Genomic DNA, 17,429 nt, shown 5'->3' on the forward strand with positions numbered 1-17,429 from the left:
AAGGCACCCCCCCAAAGTCACACAGCAGTTGTTGCTGGTGGCAGGATTCAAACCCAGGTCTGCCCAGCTACAAAAACTGCTCTTGTTTAGTGTTTCCTAAGCATGTTCCTGGATCCACGCCTTTAATCCTCTAAAGTGAAGTCACTCAGTCGTGTCCGACTCTTTGCGACCCCATGGACCATAACCTACCCGGCTTCTCTGTCCATGGGATTTTCCAGCCAAGAATACTGGAGCCGGTTGCCACTTTCTTCTCCAGGGAATCTTCCCGAGCCAGGGATCAAATCTGGGTCTCCGGCATTGCAGGCAGACGCTTTACCCTCTGAGCCACCAGGAAAGCTAACCACTCCTCTAATCTTCTCCTCATCCCTTTCAGGGAGGTACTGTTATCCCTGTTTTACAGAAGAAAAAACTGAGGCACAGAGAGGGAAAGTGATTTGCCCGAGGTTACACATTCTACCCGTGGAGGAATGGAGATGTGAACCAAGGCTTGACTGGTTCTAGAAACCGGTGTCTTCACTCTGCCCTGAGCCTCAGAGAGAAGCCCAAACCAGGACAAGAATAATTACTAAACAAATCCACCAACTGTGTGTCAGGTCCTGGCCTAGGCTTTTCCCACAGCTGGGTCATCAATGCGTCATAGCAATCTGGGGGACCCACCATCAAGTCCCCCTTTGTGAGCCACAAGTCCCCCGATGCTCCCATGCAATCACGGATTTTTCTGCCTCACTCTTAGGAAAAGCTGGAATGAATCTATTGTGACTATTAAACAAGTTACACTGGGATCTATTCTCCCTTTGTGTTGAAATAAAGGAAAGGAATAGGAGGCACTTGCAGAATTCCTGCAAGAAGTCTGCTCGGTCCAGACACTGAGAGTTCACTTGCTATGTGAAGCTTCCTCCAGTGCAGAAAATTAGCAGGACCTGCCATGAAGTCCCACCTTCTTATGAGACCACAGAGTTAGAATTGGTCACTGTAGCTGCCCATCATTTATACACCAGGAAAGGTTATTAAAGGTCTCTAGCTCCTCCGCCTCAGCAGGAGCTGCTCTATTAGACCTACAAAACTTGGCTGGGGGTCTTGATCAAACCTTTCTCTTTGCCAATGAGGCCAATGAGAGTTCTACAAGCTTGGGGCTCCTGGGTGGCCCAGCCAAGCCCTTCTCTACTTCATTTTCAAGCCTGTCTTTATTGTTACAGGCCTTGCTGAGACCAGGTATCATAGAAAGGTGGTACAGAGTGGTGTTTAACAGCTTAGCTCAAGATGCTCATGCCTTGGGTTCAAATCCCGGCCCCTCCCAGCTGGGTAGCCAATCAGTTCAGTCAGTCCAGTCGCTCAGTCGTGTCCAACTCTTTGCAACCCCATGGACTGCATCACGCCAAGCTTCCCTGTCCAACACCAACTCCCAGAGCTTACTCAAACTCATGTCCATAGAGTTGATGATGCCATCCAACCATCTCATCCTCTGTCGTCCCCTTCTCCTCCTGCCTTCAATCTTTCCCAGCATCAGGGTCTTTTCAAATGAGTCAGTTCTTTGCATCAGGTGGCCAAAGTATTGGAGTTTCAGCTTCAGCATCAGTCCTTCCAATGAATATTCAGAACTGATTTCCTATAGGATCAGGATCTCCTTGCAATCTAGCAAAATTGGGTAGCCAGTGCAGCAGAAAAACCCTTCTTTCCCTAAGAGCAGCAAGTCCAGACTTGCCGGAGATGAGGACAGCAGAGGCCTGAGGCCAGGATGACGAGTCTGGATTTAATGGCGCCGGGAAGACATTTGAAAATTTAATACTATAATAAATGATAGCCATGAATAATATTATGATTTGGTGAAACCAGAGCAGGTATGGCGCCAATTCCCAAAGAGAGGGCCAAATGTACTAATGGAGCTGAGAGCTCATTGTACATGGTATAGGGATGAATACTTTTCATTTTTATGGTGATAAATTCATTTTCATGTGCATTATAAAAATATACATAACTAGCCCGTGGATTCTGTGATTTTCCATTTATGGGAGTAATATAAAGTCTCAATTTAAAACAGAAGCGTTTAAATTTTTAAAAAAGCAATAAGTTGATTTAAAGAAAATTATCAAGGAGCCATAGCCCATGAGGCAGGCAGATGCGGCCAACGGCCTTGGAGGGGGTGAGGGCGTCGCCGGTTTGGGAATCCTGGTGCATGGGAAATCCCACAGTGGTTATGTGATCTCAGACAAGGCACCTAATCTCTCTGTCTGAGCTGTTGTTTCCACATCTGCAAAACGGTGGCAGAAGCTCCACCTCAGTGGAGATGAAATGAGGTCACGTGCACACACATCTTGTTTGTTTCTCCCTTTCCGGCCTACCCTACTCCTCCGTCTCAACCACACCCAGGCTTCTGGGAGAAGGCAGAGCTGGAATTTGAACTCTGATCTGTCTGATGCTGAGTCCCGGGACACGCCTCCAGGAGGGTCCAGTGACTGTAAGGGACATGTGCTTCGTGGGAAGGTGGCATTTCCCAAGCAGTGTCTCCCTTCCAGAAACATCAGAGTTCTGATGGATCTTCTATCCCTCACTGGATGGCCAGCCTCCAGCACATGCTGGTCCCTGGATGGGCTTCAGTAACTTCCTGGGGGCTGGAAATCTGATCCTCTTTATTTTCACTCCCTCCAACTTCCTAGGGAAGGGATAGCTGTTAGTGCAAATACTAGGTCCCTTGGCCAAGACCACTATGGTAGGCAGAATAAAGGCCCTCCAAGGGTACCCACATCCTAATGCCCAAAACTGGCAGATACATGTTACCTAACATGGCAAAGGGAATTTGCACATGTGATTAAGTTAGGAATCTTGAGATTGTCTTGAATTATGCAGGTGAACCCAATGTAATCAAAAGAGTCCCCATAAGTGAAAGAGGGAGGTGGTAATATCAGAGTCAGACAGAAACTAGAAGATGCTACACTTCTGGCTGTTAAGATAGAGCAGGGGCCACAAGCCAAGGAATGCAGGCAGCTTTGAGGGGCTGCAAAAGGCAATGGAACAGATTTTCTCTGTCTAAAAGAATTGCAACCCTGCTGACACTTTGCTTTTAGCCCAGTGACCCCCATTTTGAAATTCTGGCCTCCATAAGGTCAGAAAGATAATATACCATAATAAATATCATATATTTATTTACTATAAGATAATAAATGTGTGTTGTTTTAAGCCACTGCATTTATGGTAACTTGTTACAGCAGCCACAGGTAACTCACACAGCTACTCAGCAGAGTCCACAATGGAACCCAGGAGTCTCTGACTTTGGAATCACAGTACACTCCATCTCCATGGGAGCCCCAGTCCCCATCTTCACAAGTGCAGCCCTTGACCTCCTCGCTGTGTGATCTTGGCCAAGACATGGATGTCTCTGAGTCTCAGTTTCTTCCTGCACAGGGTGGAGATAATGATAACACCCATCTCACCGTCTGTGATGATTAAATAAGAAAATCACATAGGGACTTCCCTGGCAGTCCAGTGGTTGGGACTCTGTGCCTCCAGGGCAGGGGGTATGTTTTTGATCCCCAGTGGGGGCATTAGGACCCCACATGCCATGTGGCCAAAAAAAAGAGAGAGAAGAAGAAACCGCACATGCAGCTAACAATGCTGCAGATGCTCAGACTCCAGTTCTGTCCTCTTCCATTACCAAGTTTTGAGCTCCTCCAGGCTACTCTTTAAACTCCCTTTGTTAATAGGTAGAACCCTTGAAAATTTCACGCCTTCCAAACTCCTCAAAATAAGGAGGAAGAAATGTTCCACATCTCTGCAGAGATGAATCTGCTTATGAAACTGTCCTCCTAAGTTCTACTTCTTTCAAGAGTCTTCTAAGACTCCCTGACTTCAAGGATGATTCGCGTATCCTAGAAAGTCACCTTTTATCCAGAAAAAGTCTATAATTCTGGTTGGCTGCCTTGCTTAATTATTTACTGCCATAGTATATTAATATTGCAATGGACACCTCTGTTTCCTCAAAGGCAGAGTTACTTGCGGGTTTTCTTTGTGAAGCCAGAAGAACATCTTTGGAACTTCCCTCTTCACACACATGCCTGGAGGTAAAAATAAAACCCATGACTCTATCAGGTTTCATATTTAAACAAAGAACTGGGGAGTCTTGTGTCCTTTCAATGAACCAGGTAAAGCACTTTGGAGGGTCTGGCTCATAGTAAAGCCCTAATACAGGGAGCTATTTTGATTGTGATTGTTTTTATGATCATTTCTATTATTAGCTAAGCTCTTTCCCAGCTCATTGCTCAGCTGAGCATCCCCCAGACCCCGCCTGGAGAGGAAGGCAGCCTGAAGTTGCTGGTATGGACCTGGCAGGCCTGAGGGGAGACTGGCCTGCCACAAGACACGCAGCCAGGCAGCAACAGAACCATAAGTGGGGTCCCACTTTGGGAAAGCGGCTTGGGAAGCATGTGAGTGGTGAAACCACGGGTAACTCACCAGAACTCTCCTCCCCAGGGGGCTCCTGGGTACCCTCTGCGGTGCGCCCCAGCCAAGGGTCAAACTTCCTGCCAGACCACTGGTTTTTAACTCCCTCCTGGCAGCCCACACCACCTCATTCCTGCCTTTGAGATTTGGAGCTGGGACCTGCAGGGCCAAGGCCAGTGGTCTGGAAAATATGAGAAACCACATAGCCTATCTTCCCCTTCTCCCGCTCCCAAATGAGCAGACTCACCAGCACCCACAGCCTGAATATGCAACCTGGGTGTCCCTCCCCTGCTCCCCTGTCCTGTAAAAGGGGATCAGGCCTTGACCACAGAGGATCAGCCTGGCTATCACAGCCCAAAGGCCTGGACTTGGGGAGAGCAGGCCCTCCAATGACCAGCAAGTCAGTCCCCAAGGTAGGCAGGGGCCCTGAGGCTGTCTGTCTAACATTCCGTCAAAGAGTATACCTCTCAGCCAGCAATCCCACGGTCACTGTCTGCACCCAGGAGCACAGTCACACCATACACAGGTCCGTCAGTGCTGCCATGGTCTTTGTGGGCAGAAGGCTCCTAAACAGGAGGCTCTAGGGTGATGGCACCGCATTCAGAAAGGGTGCTGGCTGGAAATAGCAGGAAGAGCCGTGCCATTGCCCTCTGGCAGAAATTCAGCTCTGGGCATTCCCCAAAGTCTAGCATCCCGGACCAGGGGTACCACTGATGCTGTCTATGAGGATAAGATCACTGATCCCGGAGCTAGGAACCCAACTCCTCTCCTCACTCGGGTTTCCAATCTGTCTCTTTCTTACTCTGAGCCTATAGAGTGGGAATTGTCATACTATATCCAGGGCTGCTGTAAGGACTGGAGGGTAATCTCTGTGAAGCATCAGTCTCTGGCAGCAACTCCCTTCTCCTAGCTGTCAACCCCACCCTTGGAAAGAACCTCAAAGATCCAGGTCCCTGAAAAGTTTCACACCTGCCATTAACCCCACAATAAGAATGACCTCATTAGGGCATTTCCCCAAGTTAGGGGATTTTTCCTTAATCAAATAAAAACAACAACAACCAAACAACAAAAGTGATAGGCCCTGCTAAGAGCTAAGTCACTACAAGAGATTTTTTTAAAAAGGACAACTGAAAACTAGTATTTATGGTTCTGGCCAATGCACTATTAATGGACTTCTAAGAAAACTATGGTTATGCTGATCAAAAAGGGACAGACTTGATAAGTATGCGCTCTCTACCCTTTGTCCTAACTCCCCTGTTCCTGCCAGGAATGCAGGCTTAGTGGTTGGAGGAGCAGCAGCTATTTTGGAGGCATGAGGACAAAAGTCATACCCTAAGAATACTTGAGGAGAAAGACGGAAAGAGCCCGGGGCCCTGATGGCATCATGAAGCCTCTGTATCAGCCCTGAACTCCCTTTCTCTGGCCATCTTGAACTGTAAGAAAAAGAAACCTACCCAGGAATTCTGACTTAATTCATGTGTTCAGCTAGAAGCTTGGAACACAAGCCTTCGGTGCTTGGAACACAGCAGTAGACAAGACAGACAAGGTCCCTGGTCTCGTGGGGTGAACACTCTAATAGGGGAGACAGGAAGTAAACAAGGACCCACAAAACAAGGTCATTTCAGTAAGAAATAATTCCCAGTCACTGTGCTCTGCTGCCTCTGCTAACCTAACTTCCGGTCTCAACTAAGGAATAGATTTTCTGTGGGCTTTGGGACAATCACTTACCCACTCTAACCTCTGTATCACTGTCTGTAACATCAGAGAGGGGTCCAAAGTCATCCTCCCCTAAGGCCTGGCCCTCCTTACCCAATGCCCGGCAGGTTACTTACTCTAAGAGACTGCTCCCAGAGCCTGGATACCCTCCAGGCTGGCTGGGCTGTTGCTGCCCTCAAATTTCTCGGCATTGGGTAAACAGCTGGGAGGCCCCGGCCCAGACCTCCTGACTGCAGCCCTTTCAGAGCCACCAGTAAATCTCAAGCAACTGCTGAAAGATCTGTGCCCAGACAGCCTGAGGCTGAAGGGCCTGATTGTGGTCGAGGCCTCTCCCTGCCAGCGGTGGACACGACCCTGGGCAGGTCGGGAAGCTGGGCCAGCAGAGGCCAGGCTGTACTCTCAGCAGCCACCACAGCTGCTGTCCCGGGCCACCGTCCCTGTTCTGGGGACCCCAGCTGCTGCTGACTTCCTGCCCAGGTTCCCCTCTGTGCCTCAGCCCCCCACACACCCCACAAACAGGGCCCTCTGGATGTGAACCCCACCCCCGCAGCCTCCCCTTCACCCAACACCCCTTCACCGCCCCCTCACCTTCACTTCCTCCCAGTCACCAAGCCCTGTGGATTCAGCCTCCCTTTCCTCTGCCTTTCTCCATCCCCACATACAGGGCCCAAGGACCACCTCCCACTGGACTTACCTGTGGAGAGAGGCTGGGGCAGAAGGAAAAGGGCCCTCCTCCCGGCCCCTGGGGCTGAGCAGACTCTGAGGGCTGGTGCCCTGGTCCAGCTCCCACATTCTCCCAGGAGGGAAGGTGTTTCTTTGGCCTGAGGGCTTTCAGAGGGCTGGGTCTGCTGTCAGACCTGCACTTCGGGGCCCTCTGTCCTCCTACAAGTGTCTGAAGAGGAGGTGGTCCTGGCCACAAATTCAGAATCAATGGATAGATAGATAGCATAACAGGGACAGGTAATAATACCCCTTCCTAGCAAAAAGGTTAATTGAAATATATTCAAAAAATATATATTTCAATTATCCCTTTTGCTCAGAGGTGGTATTATTACCTGTCCCTGCTATGCTATCTATCTATCCATTGATTCTGAATTACATTAAACACCATTAGAAACACTGGACAAATGATGAGCAGCCCACCCGGGACACATGACTGACCTGAAGGCCACACCTCCTCCCACAGAGTCTGCCCAAGCGCCTGAAGTCCAGCACTGTGCTTATGAGGACGCCCTGTTCAGACTCTGCGGGCCCATCCATGCTGGTCTTATGGTCCAGGGAACCTCAGTCTGTTCTGGTGCCTCCTCCAGGGGAACAGTAGGGAAATGCTAATCTGACAGGTCTGATCTGTGAGTTCATTTGACGAGCACTTACTGCGTGCCTACCGTGTGCCAGGCACTGTGCTAGGCCTCAGGGATCAAGCAGTGAGCAAGACAAAGGCCCAGCCTGCAAGAGGCTGCTGATGGAGGGTGCCAGCTAGGTCCCAACCCCCCACTTGTAAAAATTGGAGTGGGGGCCTCCTGCCGATCGGAGCTGCCTCGAGCCTGCGGTCACAGGTGGTAGCCCAAGTGATTCCAGCCAAAACCCAACCGGGGAAAGCAGAGGCCAGTAATAGTCATGACATTATTAATAGCACCAAAGGGACAGGTGACGATACCACCTCTTAGTAAAAGGCATAATCGAGATGACACTGGTGGTCTAAAAATAGCTGGACCCTCAGTTTGAGAGGCATCAGGCTTAGGGGAAATCCACAGACCTTGGAGGGGGACTAGCCTGGGTTCATACCCCATCTTTGTCCCTGGTAAGCTGTGTAACCTAGGTCTAGTCTAATGGCCTGTCTCAATTTTCTCATCTGTAAAATGGGTATAACAATAGGCCAACTTTTCCGGCAAAACTGCCATGAAGATTAAGGTAATGATTAGGAGGTTGAACTGTACAGGCGGCCTCTGAAGCATCTATACCTGCCCCAACTCATCACGTTTACCCTTGCCAACCACACTTCCTGAAGGCTGATTCGGAACCATTCCTGGGTGGCTCAAGAACTTACAGTGGCTTCCTACAGCCTGCAAAGTCCATTCTTCGGCAGCCTCTAATCAGGGGCTCTGTCTGTAGCTGCCCAAGGAAGCTAAGACTTTCTCTGAGGCAGAGCTCTTCTGGATCTCACAGAGCAGGGCAGCCGTGAGGCCCGCACGCTCCACCCCTACCCCAGGGATATCTTGGTACGAGGCCTTGGGGGTACAAGGCCTGAAGTTGTCACTTGTATCACCAGCCTCAGCCCCACCCCATTCCCCCAAAACCCCCTTACACTGGAGGGAAATGTGGGGGTGTTTGTGGTTGGAGAAGCGTGCTATTTCCCATCAGGGCTAATCTGATGTTGACATTTTCCACCCCACCCCCAAGCTGCTTTGCTAGGTAACACAGCCCTGTGCTCCCGCCTCGGAAGGGTAGGGGGCCGAGTCCTAACCCCCTCCGGGGGTTCCCAGGGACGACAGAAGGTACTGATAAGGTCCAGGGAAACTGGAGGGGCAGCGTCACAGGGCACCTCTGGAGGGCTGGCCTTTCACACGCATCATTTCATTTTCACTCTGGGAAGGTGCTGTTCTTGTCTCCACTTTACAGACTAAAATACTGAGGATTCCAGGGGAGAATGGGTTTTCTGGGAGTACATTCTCCCTATGGGTAAAGTAAAACTCTTTTTTTAAGTTTATTTTTGGATAGATAACATGCATAAACTTTTAAATATACAAAAAGATACACAGTTAAGGTTAAGTATCACCCTGTCCAGCTGAGTTCAGTTATCCCACCCCTGTCCAGTTCGGTTCAGTCCCTCAGTCATGTCTGACTCTTGGCAACCTCATGGACTGCAGCAGGGCTTCCCTGTCCATCACCAACTCCCAGAACTTGCTCAAACTCATGTTCATCGAGTGAGTGATGCCATCCAACCATCTCATCCTCTGTCCCCTTCTCCTCCTGCCTTCAATCTTTTCCAGCATTAGGGTCTTTTTCAATGAGTCAGTTCTTCACATCAGGTGGCCAAAGTATTGGTGCTGAGTGCAAATTAACTGAGTTAATATTCAGGACTGATTTCCTTTAGGACTGACTGCTTTGATCTCCTTGCTGTCAAGGGACTCAAGAGTCTTCTCCAACACCACAGTTCAAAAACATCAATTCTCCAGTGCTCAGCTTTCTTTATGGTCCAACTCTCACATCCATACATGGCTACTGGAAAAAACATAGCTTTGACTATACAGAGCTTTGTAAAATTCCTGACTATAAGCAGAGTAATGTCTCTGCTTTTTAATATGCTGTCTAGGTTGGTCATAGCTTTTCTTCCAAGGAATAAGCGTCTTTTAATTTCATGGCTGCAGTCACCATCTGCAGTGATTTTGGAGCCCAAGAAAATAGTCTCTCACCGTTTCCATTGTTTCCTCATCCATTTACCATGAAGTGATGGGACCAGATGCCATGATCTTAGTTTTTTGAATGTTGAATTTTAAGCCAACTTTTTCACTCTCCTCTTTCACTTTCATCAAGAAACTCTTTAGTTCCTCTTTGCTTTCTGCCATAATGATAGTGTAATCTGCATATCTGAGGTTATTGATATTTCTCCAGGCAAACTTGATCCCAGCCTGTGACTCATCCAGCCCAGCATTTTGCATGATGTACTGTGCATTTAAGTTAAAGAAACAAGGGGACAATATACAGCCTTGACATATTCTTTTCCCAATTTGGAACTAGTCCGTTGTTCAATGTCCGGTTCTAACTGTAGCTTCTTGACCTCCATACAGATTTCTCAGAAGCCAGGTAAGATGGCCTGGTATTCCCATCTCTTGAAGAATTTTCCAGTTTGTTGTGATTCACACAGTCAAAGGCTTTAGCCTATTCAAGTCACATCAACCATGAAGCAGAAGTAGATGTTTTTCTGGAATTCTCTTGCTTTTTCTATGATCCAACAGATGTTGGCAATTTGATCTCTGGTTCCTCTGCCTTTTCTCAATCCAACTTGAACATCTGGGAGTTCTCGATTCATGTACTGTTGAAGCCTGGCTTGAAGAATTTTGAGCATTACTTTGCTAGCATATGAAATTAGTGGAATTGTGTGGCAGTTTGAACATTCTTTGGCATTGCTCTTCTTTGGCATAAGAATGAAAACTGATCTTTTCCAGTCCTGTGGCCACTGCTGAGTTTTCCAAATTTGCTGGCATATTGAGTGCAGCACTTTCACAGCATCAACTTTTAGGATTTGAAATAGCTCAACCGGAATTCCATCACCTCCACTAGCTTTGTTTGTAGTGATGCTTCCTAAGGCCCATTTGACTTCATACTCCAGGACGTCCAGCTCTAGGTGAGTGATCACACCTTTGTGATTATCGGGACATTAAGGCTTTTTTGTGTAGTTCTTCTGTGTATTCTTGCCACTTCTTCATAATATCTTCTGCTTCTGTTAGGTCCATACCATTTCTGTCCTTTATTGTGCCCATCTTTGCATGAAATGGTCCCTTGGTATCTCTAATTTTCCTTGAAGAGACCTCTAGTCTTTCCCATTCTGTTGTTTTCCTATATTTCTTTGCATTGGTCACTTAGGAAGGCTTTTTTAATCTCTCCTTGCTATTCTTTGGAACTCTGCATTTAGATGGGTATAACTTTCCTTTCCTCCTTTGTGTTTTGCTTTTCTTTTCTCAGCTGTTTGTAAGGCCTCCTCAGACAACCATTTGCCTCTTTGCAAATTCTTCTTCTTGGGGATAGTTTTGATCACTGCCTCATATACAATGTCACGAACCTCTGTCCATAACTCTTCAGACACTCTATTAGATCTAATCTTTTGAATCTATTTGTGATGAATCTACTTCCACTGTATAATCATAAGGGATTTGATTTAGGTTATACCTGAATGATCTAGTGGTTTTCCCTACTTTCTTCAATTTAAGTCTGAATTTTGCAATAAGGAGTTCATGATCTGAGCCACAGTCAGCTCCTGTTCTTGTTTTTGCTGACTGTATAGAGCTTCTCCATCTTTGACTACAAAAAATATAATCAATTTGATTTTGGTATTGACCATCTGGTGATGTCCATGTGTAGAGACATCTCTTGTGTTGTTGGAAGGAGGTTGTTTGCTATGACCAGTGCATTCTCTTGGCAAAACTCTGTTAGCCTTTGCCCTGCTTCATTCTGCACTCCAAGGCCAAATTTGCCTGTTACTCCAGGTATCTCTTGACTTCCTACTTTTGCATTCCAGTTCCCTATGATGAAAAGAGCATCTTTTTTGTTGTTGTTAGCTCTAGAAGGTCTTGTAGTTCTTCATAGAACCATTCGACTTCAGCTTCTTCAGCATTAGTGGTCGGGGCATAGGCTGGGATTACTGTGATATTGAATGGTTTACCTTGGAAATGAACAGAGATCATTCTGTCATTCTTGAGATTGCACCCAAGTAGTGCATTTCAGACTCTTTTGTTGACTATGAAGGCTACTCCATTTCTTCCAAGGGATTCTTGCCCACAGTAGTAGATATAATGGTCATCTAAACTAAATTCGCCCATTCCAGTCCATTTTAGGTCACTGATTCCTGAAATGTAGATGTTCACTCTTGCCATCTCCTGTTTGACCACTTCAACTTAACTTGATTCATGGACCTAACATTCCAGGTTCCTATACAACATTGTTCTTTACAGTATCAGACTTTACTTCCGTCACCAGTCACATCCACCACTGGGGGTTGTTTTTGCTTTGGCTCAGGCTCTTCATTCTTTCTGGAGTTAATTCTCTACTGTTCTCCAGTAGCATATTGGGCACCTACCAACCTGGGGAGTTCTTCTTTCAGTGTCATATCATTTTGCCTTTTCATCCTGTTCATGGAGTTCTCAAGGCAGGAATACTGAATGGTTTGCCATTCCCTTCTCCAGTGGACCATCTTTAGTCAGAACTCTCCACCATGACCCGTCTGTCTTGGGTGGCCCTACATGGCATGGCTCATAGTTTCATTGAGTTAGACAAGGCTGTGGTTCATGTGATCAATTTGGTTAGATTTTCTGTGATTGTGGTTTTCATTCTGTCTTCTGATGGATAAGGATAAGAGGCTTGTGGAAGCTTCCTGATGGAAATGACTGGCTATGGGGGAATCTGGGTCTTGCTCTGATGGGTGGTAAATGCTCAGTAAATCTTTAATCCAATTTTCTGTGGATAGATAGGGCTGTGTTCCCTCCCTGTAGTTTGGCCTGAGGTCAACTATTATAGGGGTAATGGAGGTAATGGCGACCTCCTTCAAAGGGACTTATGCCACCATGCCGCAGCTCCCAGACTGTTGTATTCGGTGCCCTTGACCCCATGGCAGGCCACTGTTGACCTATGCCTCCGCCAGAGACTCCTGGACACACACAAGTCTGGTTCAGTCTCTTGTGAGGTCACTGTTCCTTTCTCCTAGGTCCTAGTGTGCGCATGGTTTTGTTTGCGCCCTCCAAGAGTCTGTTTCCTCAGTCTTGTGGAAGTTCTGTAATCAAATCCCACTAACCTTCAAAGTCAAATTTCCTGGGGCTTCTCAGTCCCTTTCCCAGGTGGGGAAATCTGGTGTGGGCCCTAGAACTTTTGCAACAGGGTGAGAACTTCTTGGTACAATTGTTCTCCAGTTTGTGGGTCGTCTGCTCGGTGGCTCTATGGTGGGGCTAATGGCGACCTCCTCCAAGAGGACTTATGCCACATGCCGTGCCTCCCAAGTCTGCTGCAGCCAGAGCCCCTGTCCCCACAGCAGGTCACTGCTGCCCCATGACTCTGCAAGAGACACTCAAACACTCAAAGGCAGGTCCGGTTCAGTCTCCTGTGGGGTCCCTGGGTCCTGGTACACACAAGGTTTTGTTTGAGCCCTCTGAGCATCTCTGGTGGGTTATGGGATTTGATTCTAAAGTCAATTTCGCCCCTCCTACCATCTTGTTGGGGCTTCTCCTTTGCCCTTGGACGTGGGGTATATTTTTTCGGTGGGACCCTTGTCCAACAGCTGCCCCATTACCCTCCCCTGGGGAACAAGGTGACCTGGTTTGTAGTGTTTCCTTCCAGAGATTTCTACACATGTACCAGCACAGCCACATACATTCCAATATCAAAAACAGTAGCTTATCTTGTGTTCTGCATCATGTGGTCCCTGAAGGATAGGTTTGGAGCCTGTTGCATTTAAGTATATAAAGAGAGTTCCCATTCTTTGTTATGGCTGCATAGTACTCCTTTGAGTGACTATCTCATAACTAAATAAACTTTAACCAATGAATATTAGATGGCTTCGAATCTTTTGCTATTATAAACACTGCAGCAATAGATATCATTCAAATGCATCATTTTCACATATTTGAGGACACGTGTAAGATAAACTTCAAAAGGTGGAATTATTAGATTAAAGGGTACAAACATACCAGTTTTGACCCATATTGACAAACCACTTTTCATACAGTTTGTACCAATATAAACTCCCACCAGCAATGTGCCTGTTACCCACATTCTCACCAACACAGTGAGTTATCAAACTTTTTGATCTTTACCAACATGATAGGTGAAAAATGGCTTGCAAATACAGTTCAATTCATTTTATAAGTAAGGTTAAGGTTTACTTGTGTTTCATAAATAAACTTTTACCTTTTTATATGTTTAGGAGCCAAGTATTTCCTTTTCTAATGAACTGTCCGAATCCTTTGCCCAGTTTTTCTGTTGGTTGCCGATCTATTTCTTATTGATTTAGAGGTGCTCCTTATATGTTAAGGAACTTAATCTTTTGTCGGCAATATAAGTCTAAGTATTTTCACAAAGTGTATTTTTTTATTTGCTGGTGGATTTTTTTCACTATTGTTAAAGGATACTTGAATTTGCTAATATTTTGGGTTATAGTTATTTAAGTGTCTGATTATAAGAATATTCCTCCATTTTTTCTAGTACTTTTATGCTCTTTTTTCTACATCATTCCCTCTTCTGGCTGATTTTCTTTGCCTTGATTTACCCATTCACCAAGTAAGAGAGTCTTCCCTCATGGTGGCTCAGACGGTAAAGAGTCTGCCTGCAGTGCAGGAGACCCCAGTTGGATCCCTGGGTCAGGAAGATCCCCTGGAGAAGGAAATGGCAACCTACTCCAGTATTCTTGCCTGGAAAATCCCATGGATGGAGGAGCCCGGCAGGCCACAATCCATGGGGTAGCAAAGAGTTGGACACGACTGAGCGACTTCACTTTCACTTTCAATTTTCCCTCATGGATATTCAGTGGTTATATCACTGGGAAGGACATTAAACAGAAAAAGTAGTGAGATTACAGAAGGAAGAATGGTGGGGATTTCCAGATCCATTTCTGTCACTGTGTTACCTTAGCCAAATCCCTTCTCTTCTCGGAGCTTCAGAACAAGGAAGTTGTCCTGGAGGCTCACAAAGGCCCCTTTCTTCTTCCCATCTCTCTCACTGATGAGCTATTTATTCTTTGAGCCTGGAGTTTGGAGTTGCCTGGGCTGTGGCAATCAGGGAAGGCTTCCAGGAGAAGGTGGGTCTTCATCCAGGCCTAGTCTAGGAGCTGGAGATGACAGAAGCCACTGCTTTGTACCAAACTCTCTTATCTGCTTCAGTCCTCAAAACAACCCAGTGAACCCATGAGACTGGATTACCTTGCTCTGCCCATTTCACAAATGAGAAAACTGCAGCTTTGAGACGTTGAGTAACTTGCCCAGGATCCCAGAGCCAGTCCATGGTAGAGCTGGGACTCAGATGCTGGCGTCTGATGAGCAGAAGCTAGGGTTCTCAGTTTGTTTGAGAGCTGGGGGGGGCAGGGGTGCTGGCTCTGGGAGTGGACTGCGGTTGGTGGTCAGTGACTCTCCTTGTGGTAGGAGCGTGCATTGGGAAGCAGCTGGAGTTGGGCGATAGGAGGCCAAGGGCCCACAGATAAGGCAGGAGGTGGGTGGGCAATGTGTCCGTCCTGGCAGCTGGAGTTTAGATGAAATCTCGACTAGCCCAACCCAAAGGCTAGGAGAAGGGCCATGTCAACCCAGACCCAGGGAAGCCCACTTCCTGCTTCTTGGGGCCTGGCTCACTGCTCAATCTATGCAGCGTCTCCTGGCAATTTCCCTCCCAGGAGTGTTCATCTTGTTCTACTGTGAGCGCCGTTGTGCAGGGCCCACACTTCCAAGCTCCCCTCAACTGCTCCCAACTTGCTCGCATCACACGGTCATGCTCTCCACCTGGCTGGCCCCCGGTGACTTCTGAGTTTGAGGACCTGAATTAGCAGCCCAGAACCCTGGAAGTGCAGAGGTGATAGTTTGCAGGGAGAAGGGAGGTCTTTGAAACAAAGGAGATGGAGGCCCAGAGGGAGGCAATGACATCCCACAGTCCCACCGTGGAGCCAGGCAGCACCGGAAGTAGGGTCAGGATCCATGACTCCGAGTCCAGTGCTTGCCGACCTGCCTTCCACTGCCGCCCAGAAGCCAGGGGGTGTGGAGGGGGGTGGGAAAGTGGCACAGAACCATCCGAAGGAGAAGAATGGAGAACACGGCTGACAGCTCCCTCGATGGCCAGTCCCACCACCCACACTGTGACCCAAGGCAAGTCCCTGCCACCCCGGGTCTCAGCTCCCCGTCCCACAGAAGGAGGATGGACCTAGGACATCCACAGTGTCCGTGGCCTCCTGAGCACCACCCCCCCCAACCCTCCCCGCTCCGAGAGGCCTCGGGAGCAAACCGTGCATTCCTCAGGCCTGTTCTGCACGGGCTAATATTGACCCAGGGCTGTTTCCTTTGGCCTATGCAGGGGCTGTGTTTGCTCTGGCGGGACCCCTAGCCTCGCCTGTGCCCCTCTGTCCTCCCGCCATGCCGGCCAAGACAGGAGAGACCCAGACGTGTGCCTCATCGGCTGGGGGCGGAGGGGGGAAGCAGAAACCACAAGGGGCCCAGAGCACTATCCCATGACCCCCTCACCCCCGCCCAGCTTTTAACGCTTCCAGTGTATTTTTTTTAAATAAGAACTACCCAAACAGCAAAATGTCTGAGGTCTTTTTCAGTGTTGTATTTTATAAATATACTCTCTTAACAAACATCTAACGCTCACCCATACACACACATATGATACAATAAATGTTTGTTCTACCTCACTTGGGAATCACATGGGAAACTTAAAAGAATCCTTTCCTTGGAGAAATGGTTGATTCCAGGGTCAGGACGGGGACAGAAAGAGATAAGTCCAAAACATCTTTCTGCACCAGAAAGTAAGGGAGAACTGAAAGAGCAACGAAGCCGTCATTGGAGTCACAGAGCCGGCAAGAAGGGCCCCCTCCAGCCCACTCTGAGCATCAGAATAGGAAAAGGATAGTCACGTTATTACCCACTGAATAAAACAGGAGTTATCATTTATCACCCTGAATAAATGCACAAGTGAATTAGAAGTGTGATGAGAAGTTACTAATTAGCATTGCATCCAAGTACCTCCCTGGACATGCTTTTCTGAGACCAAGGGGAACATGTAACCTGACTATGGAGAAGCCTGCAGGTCGATCCCAGCCGAGGGTCCAGGGGGCCTTCATCAGCAATGGGGCAAAACCCAAGCACATGCCACCTGGCAGGGCAGCAGGCACTGGCAGCTCCCATCTTCCTGTGTTTCCGTCTCCCTCCTTCAGACTTTTTGAGGCCTCCCAGGATTCTGGGCAGCACCTGGTCCCCTGGGGCTGACACCAGACAGAGACCAGAACTCTTAAGTTTCATCCTCGCTCTGCCTTATTCATCCTTGTTCACTTAGGTCTTCCCCTCTCTAGGTCTCCATTCCCCATCTCTGGTCCAAGCGGACAGCAAGTTGGTGGCGTTCTATGGGGCTGGGAGTTTAGGGACTCAGGTTTAGCCAGTTCAGTGTCTGGCCCTCTGGATAATCTGGAACAGATCACTGAAACTCTCTGCAACTGTTTCCTTATCATTATGTGACAGGATAACGTGTCAAAGTTTTCACCAATGCCTCCTTCCCCAGAATTTCCCATGTCCCGTCTCCAGCCCACCCCCCCTGCTCCCCAGTCCCCATCTGGAGTCTGGCATGCTGCTGTCCTCAAAATAACACAGAAGCATGCAGATGATGTGAGAGTCAAAGTCACTGACTTTTGAGTTTCCAAAGTCCAGACTCCACCATCGTGTAGAAAATGTGGACGCCCAGGTGATAAACCAGAGGCATCTACCTTTGGGACCAGGTAGATTTCTGGGCTGCGGACAGAGACAAGGACCTGTGAGGGAACCTGGGAGGCTGTGAGTCCCTCAGCTCCCACTGGAGTGAGAGTCCGGATGCTCAGAGGGTCT

This window comes from Cervus elaphus, chromosome 8, assembly GCF_910594005.1.
Source record: "Cervus elaphus chromosome 8, mCerEla1.1, whole genome shotgun sequence".
Lineage (NCBI taxonomy): Eukaryota > Metazoa > Chordata > Mammalia > Artiodactyla > Cervidae > Cervus > Cervus elaphus.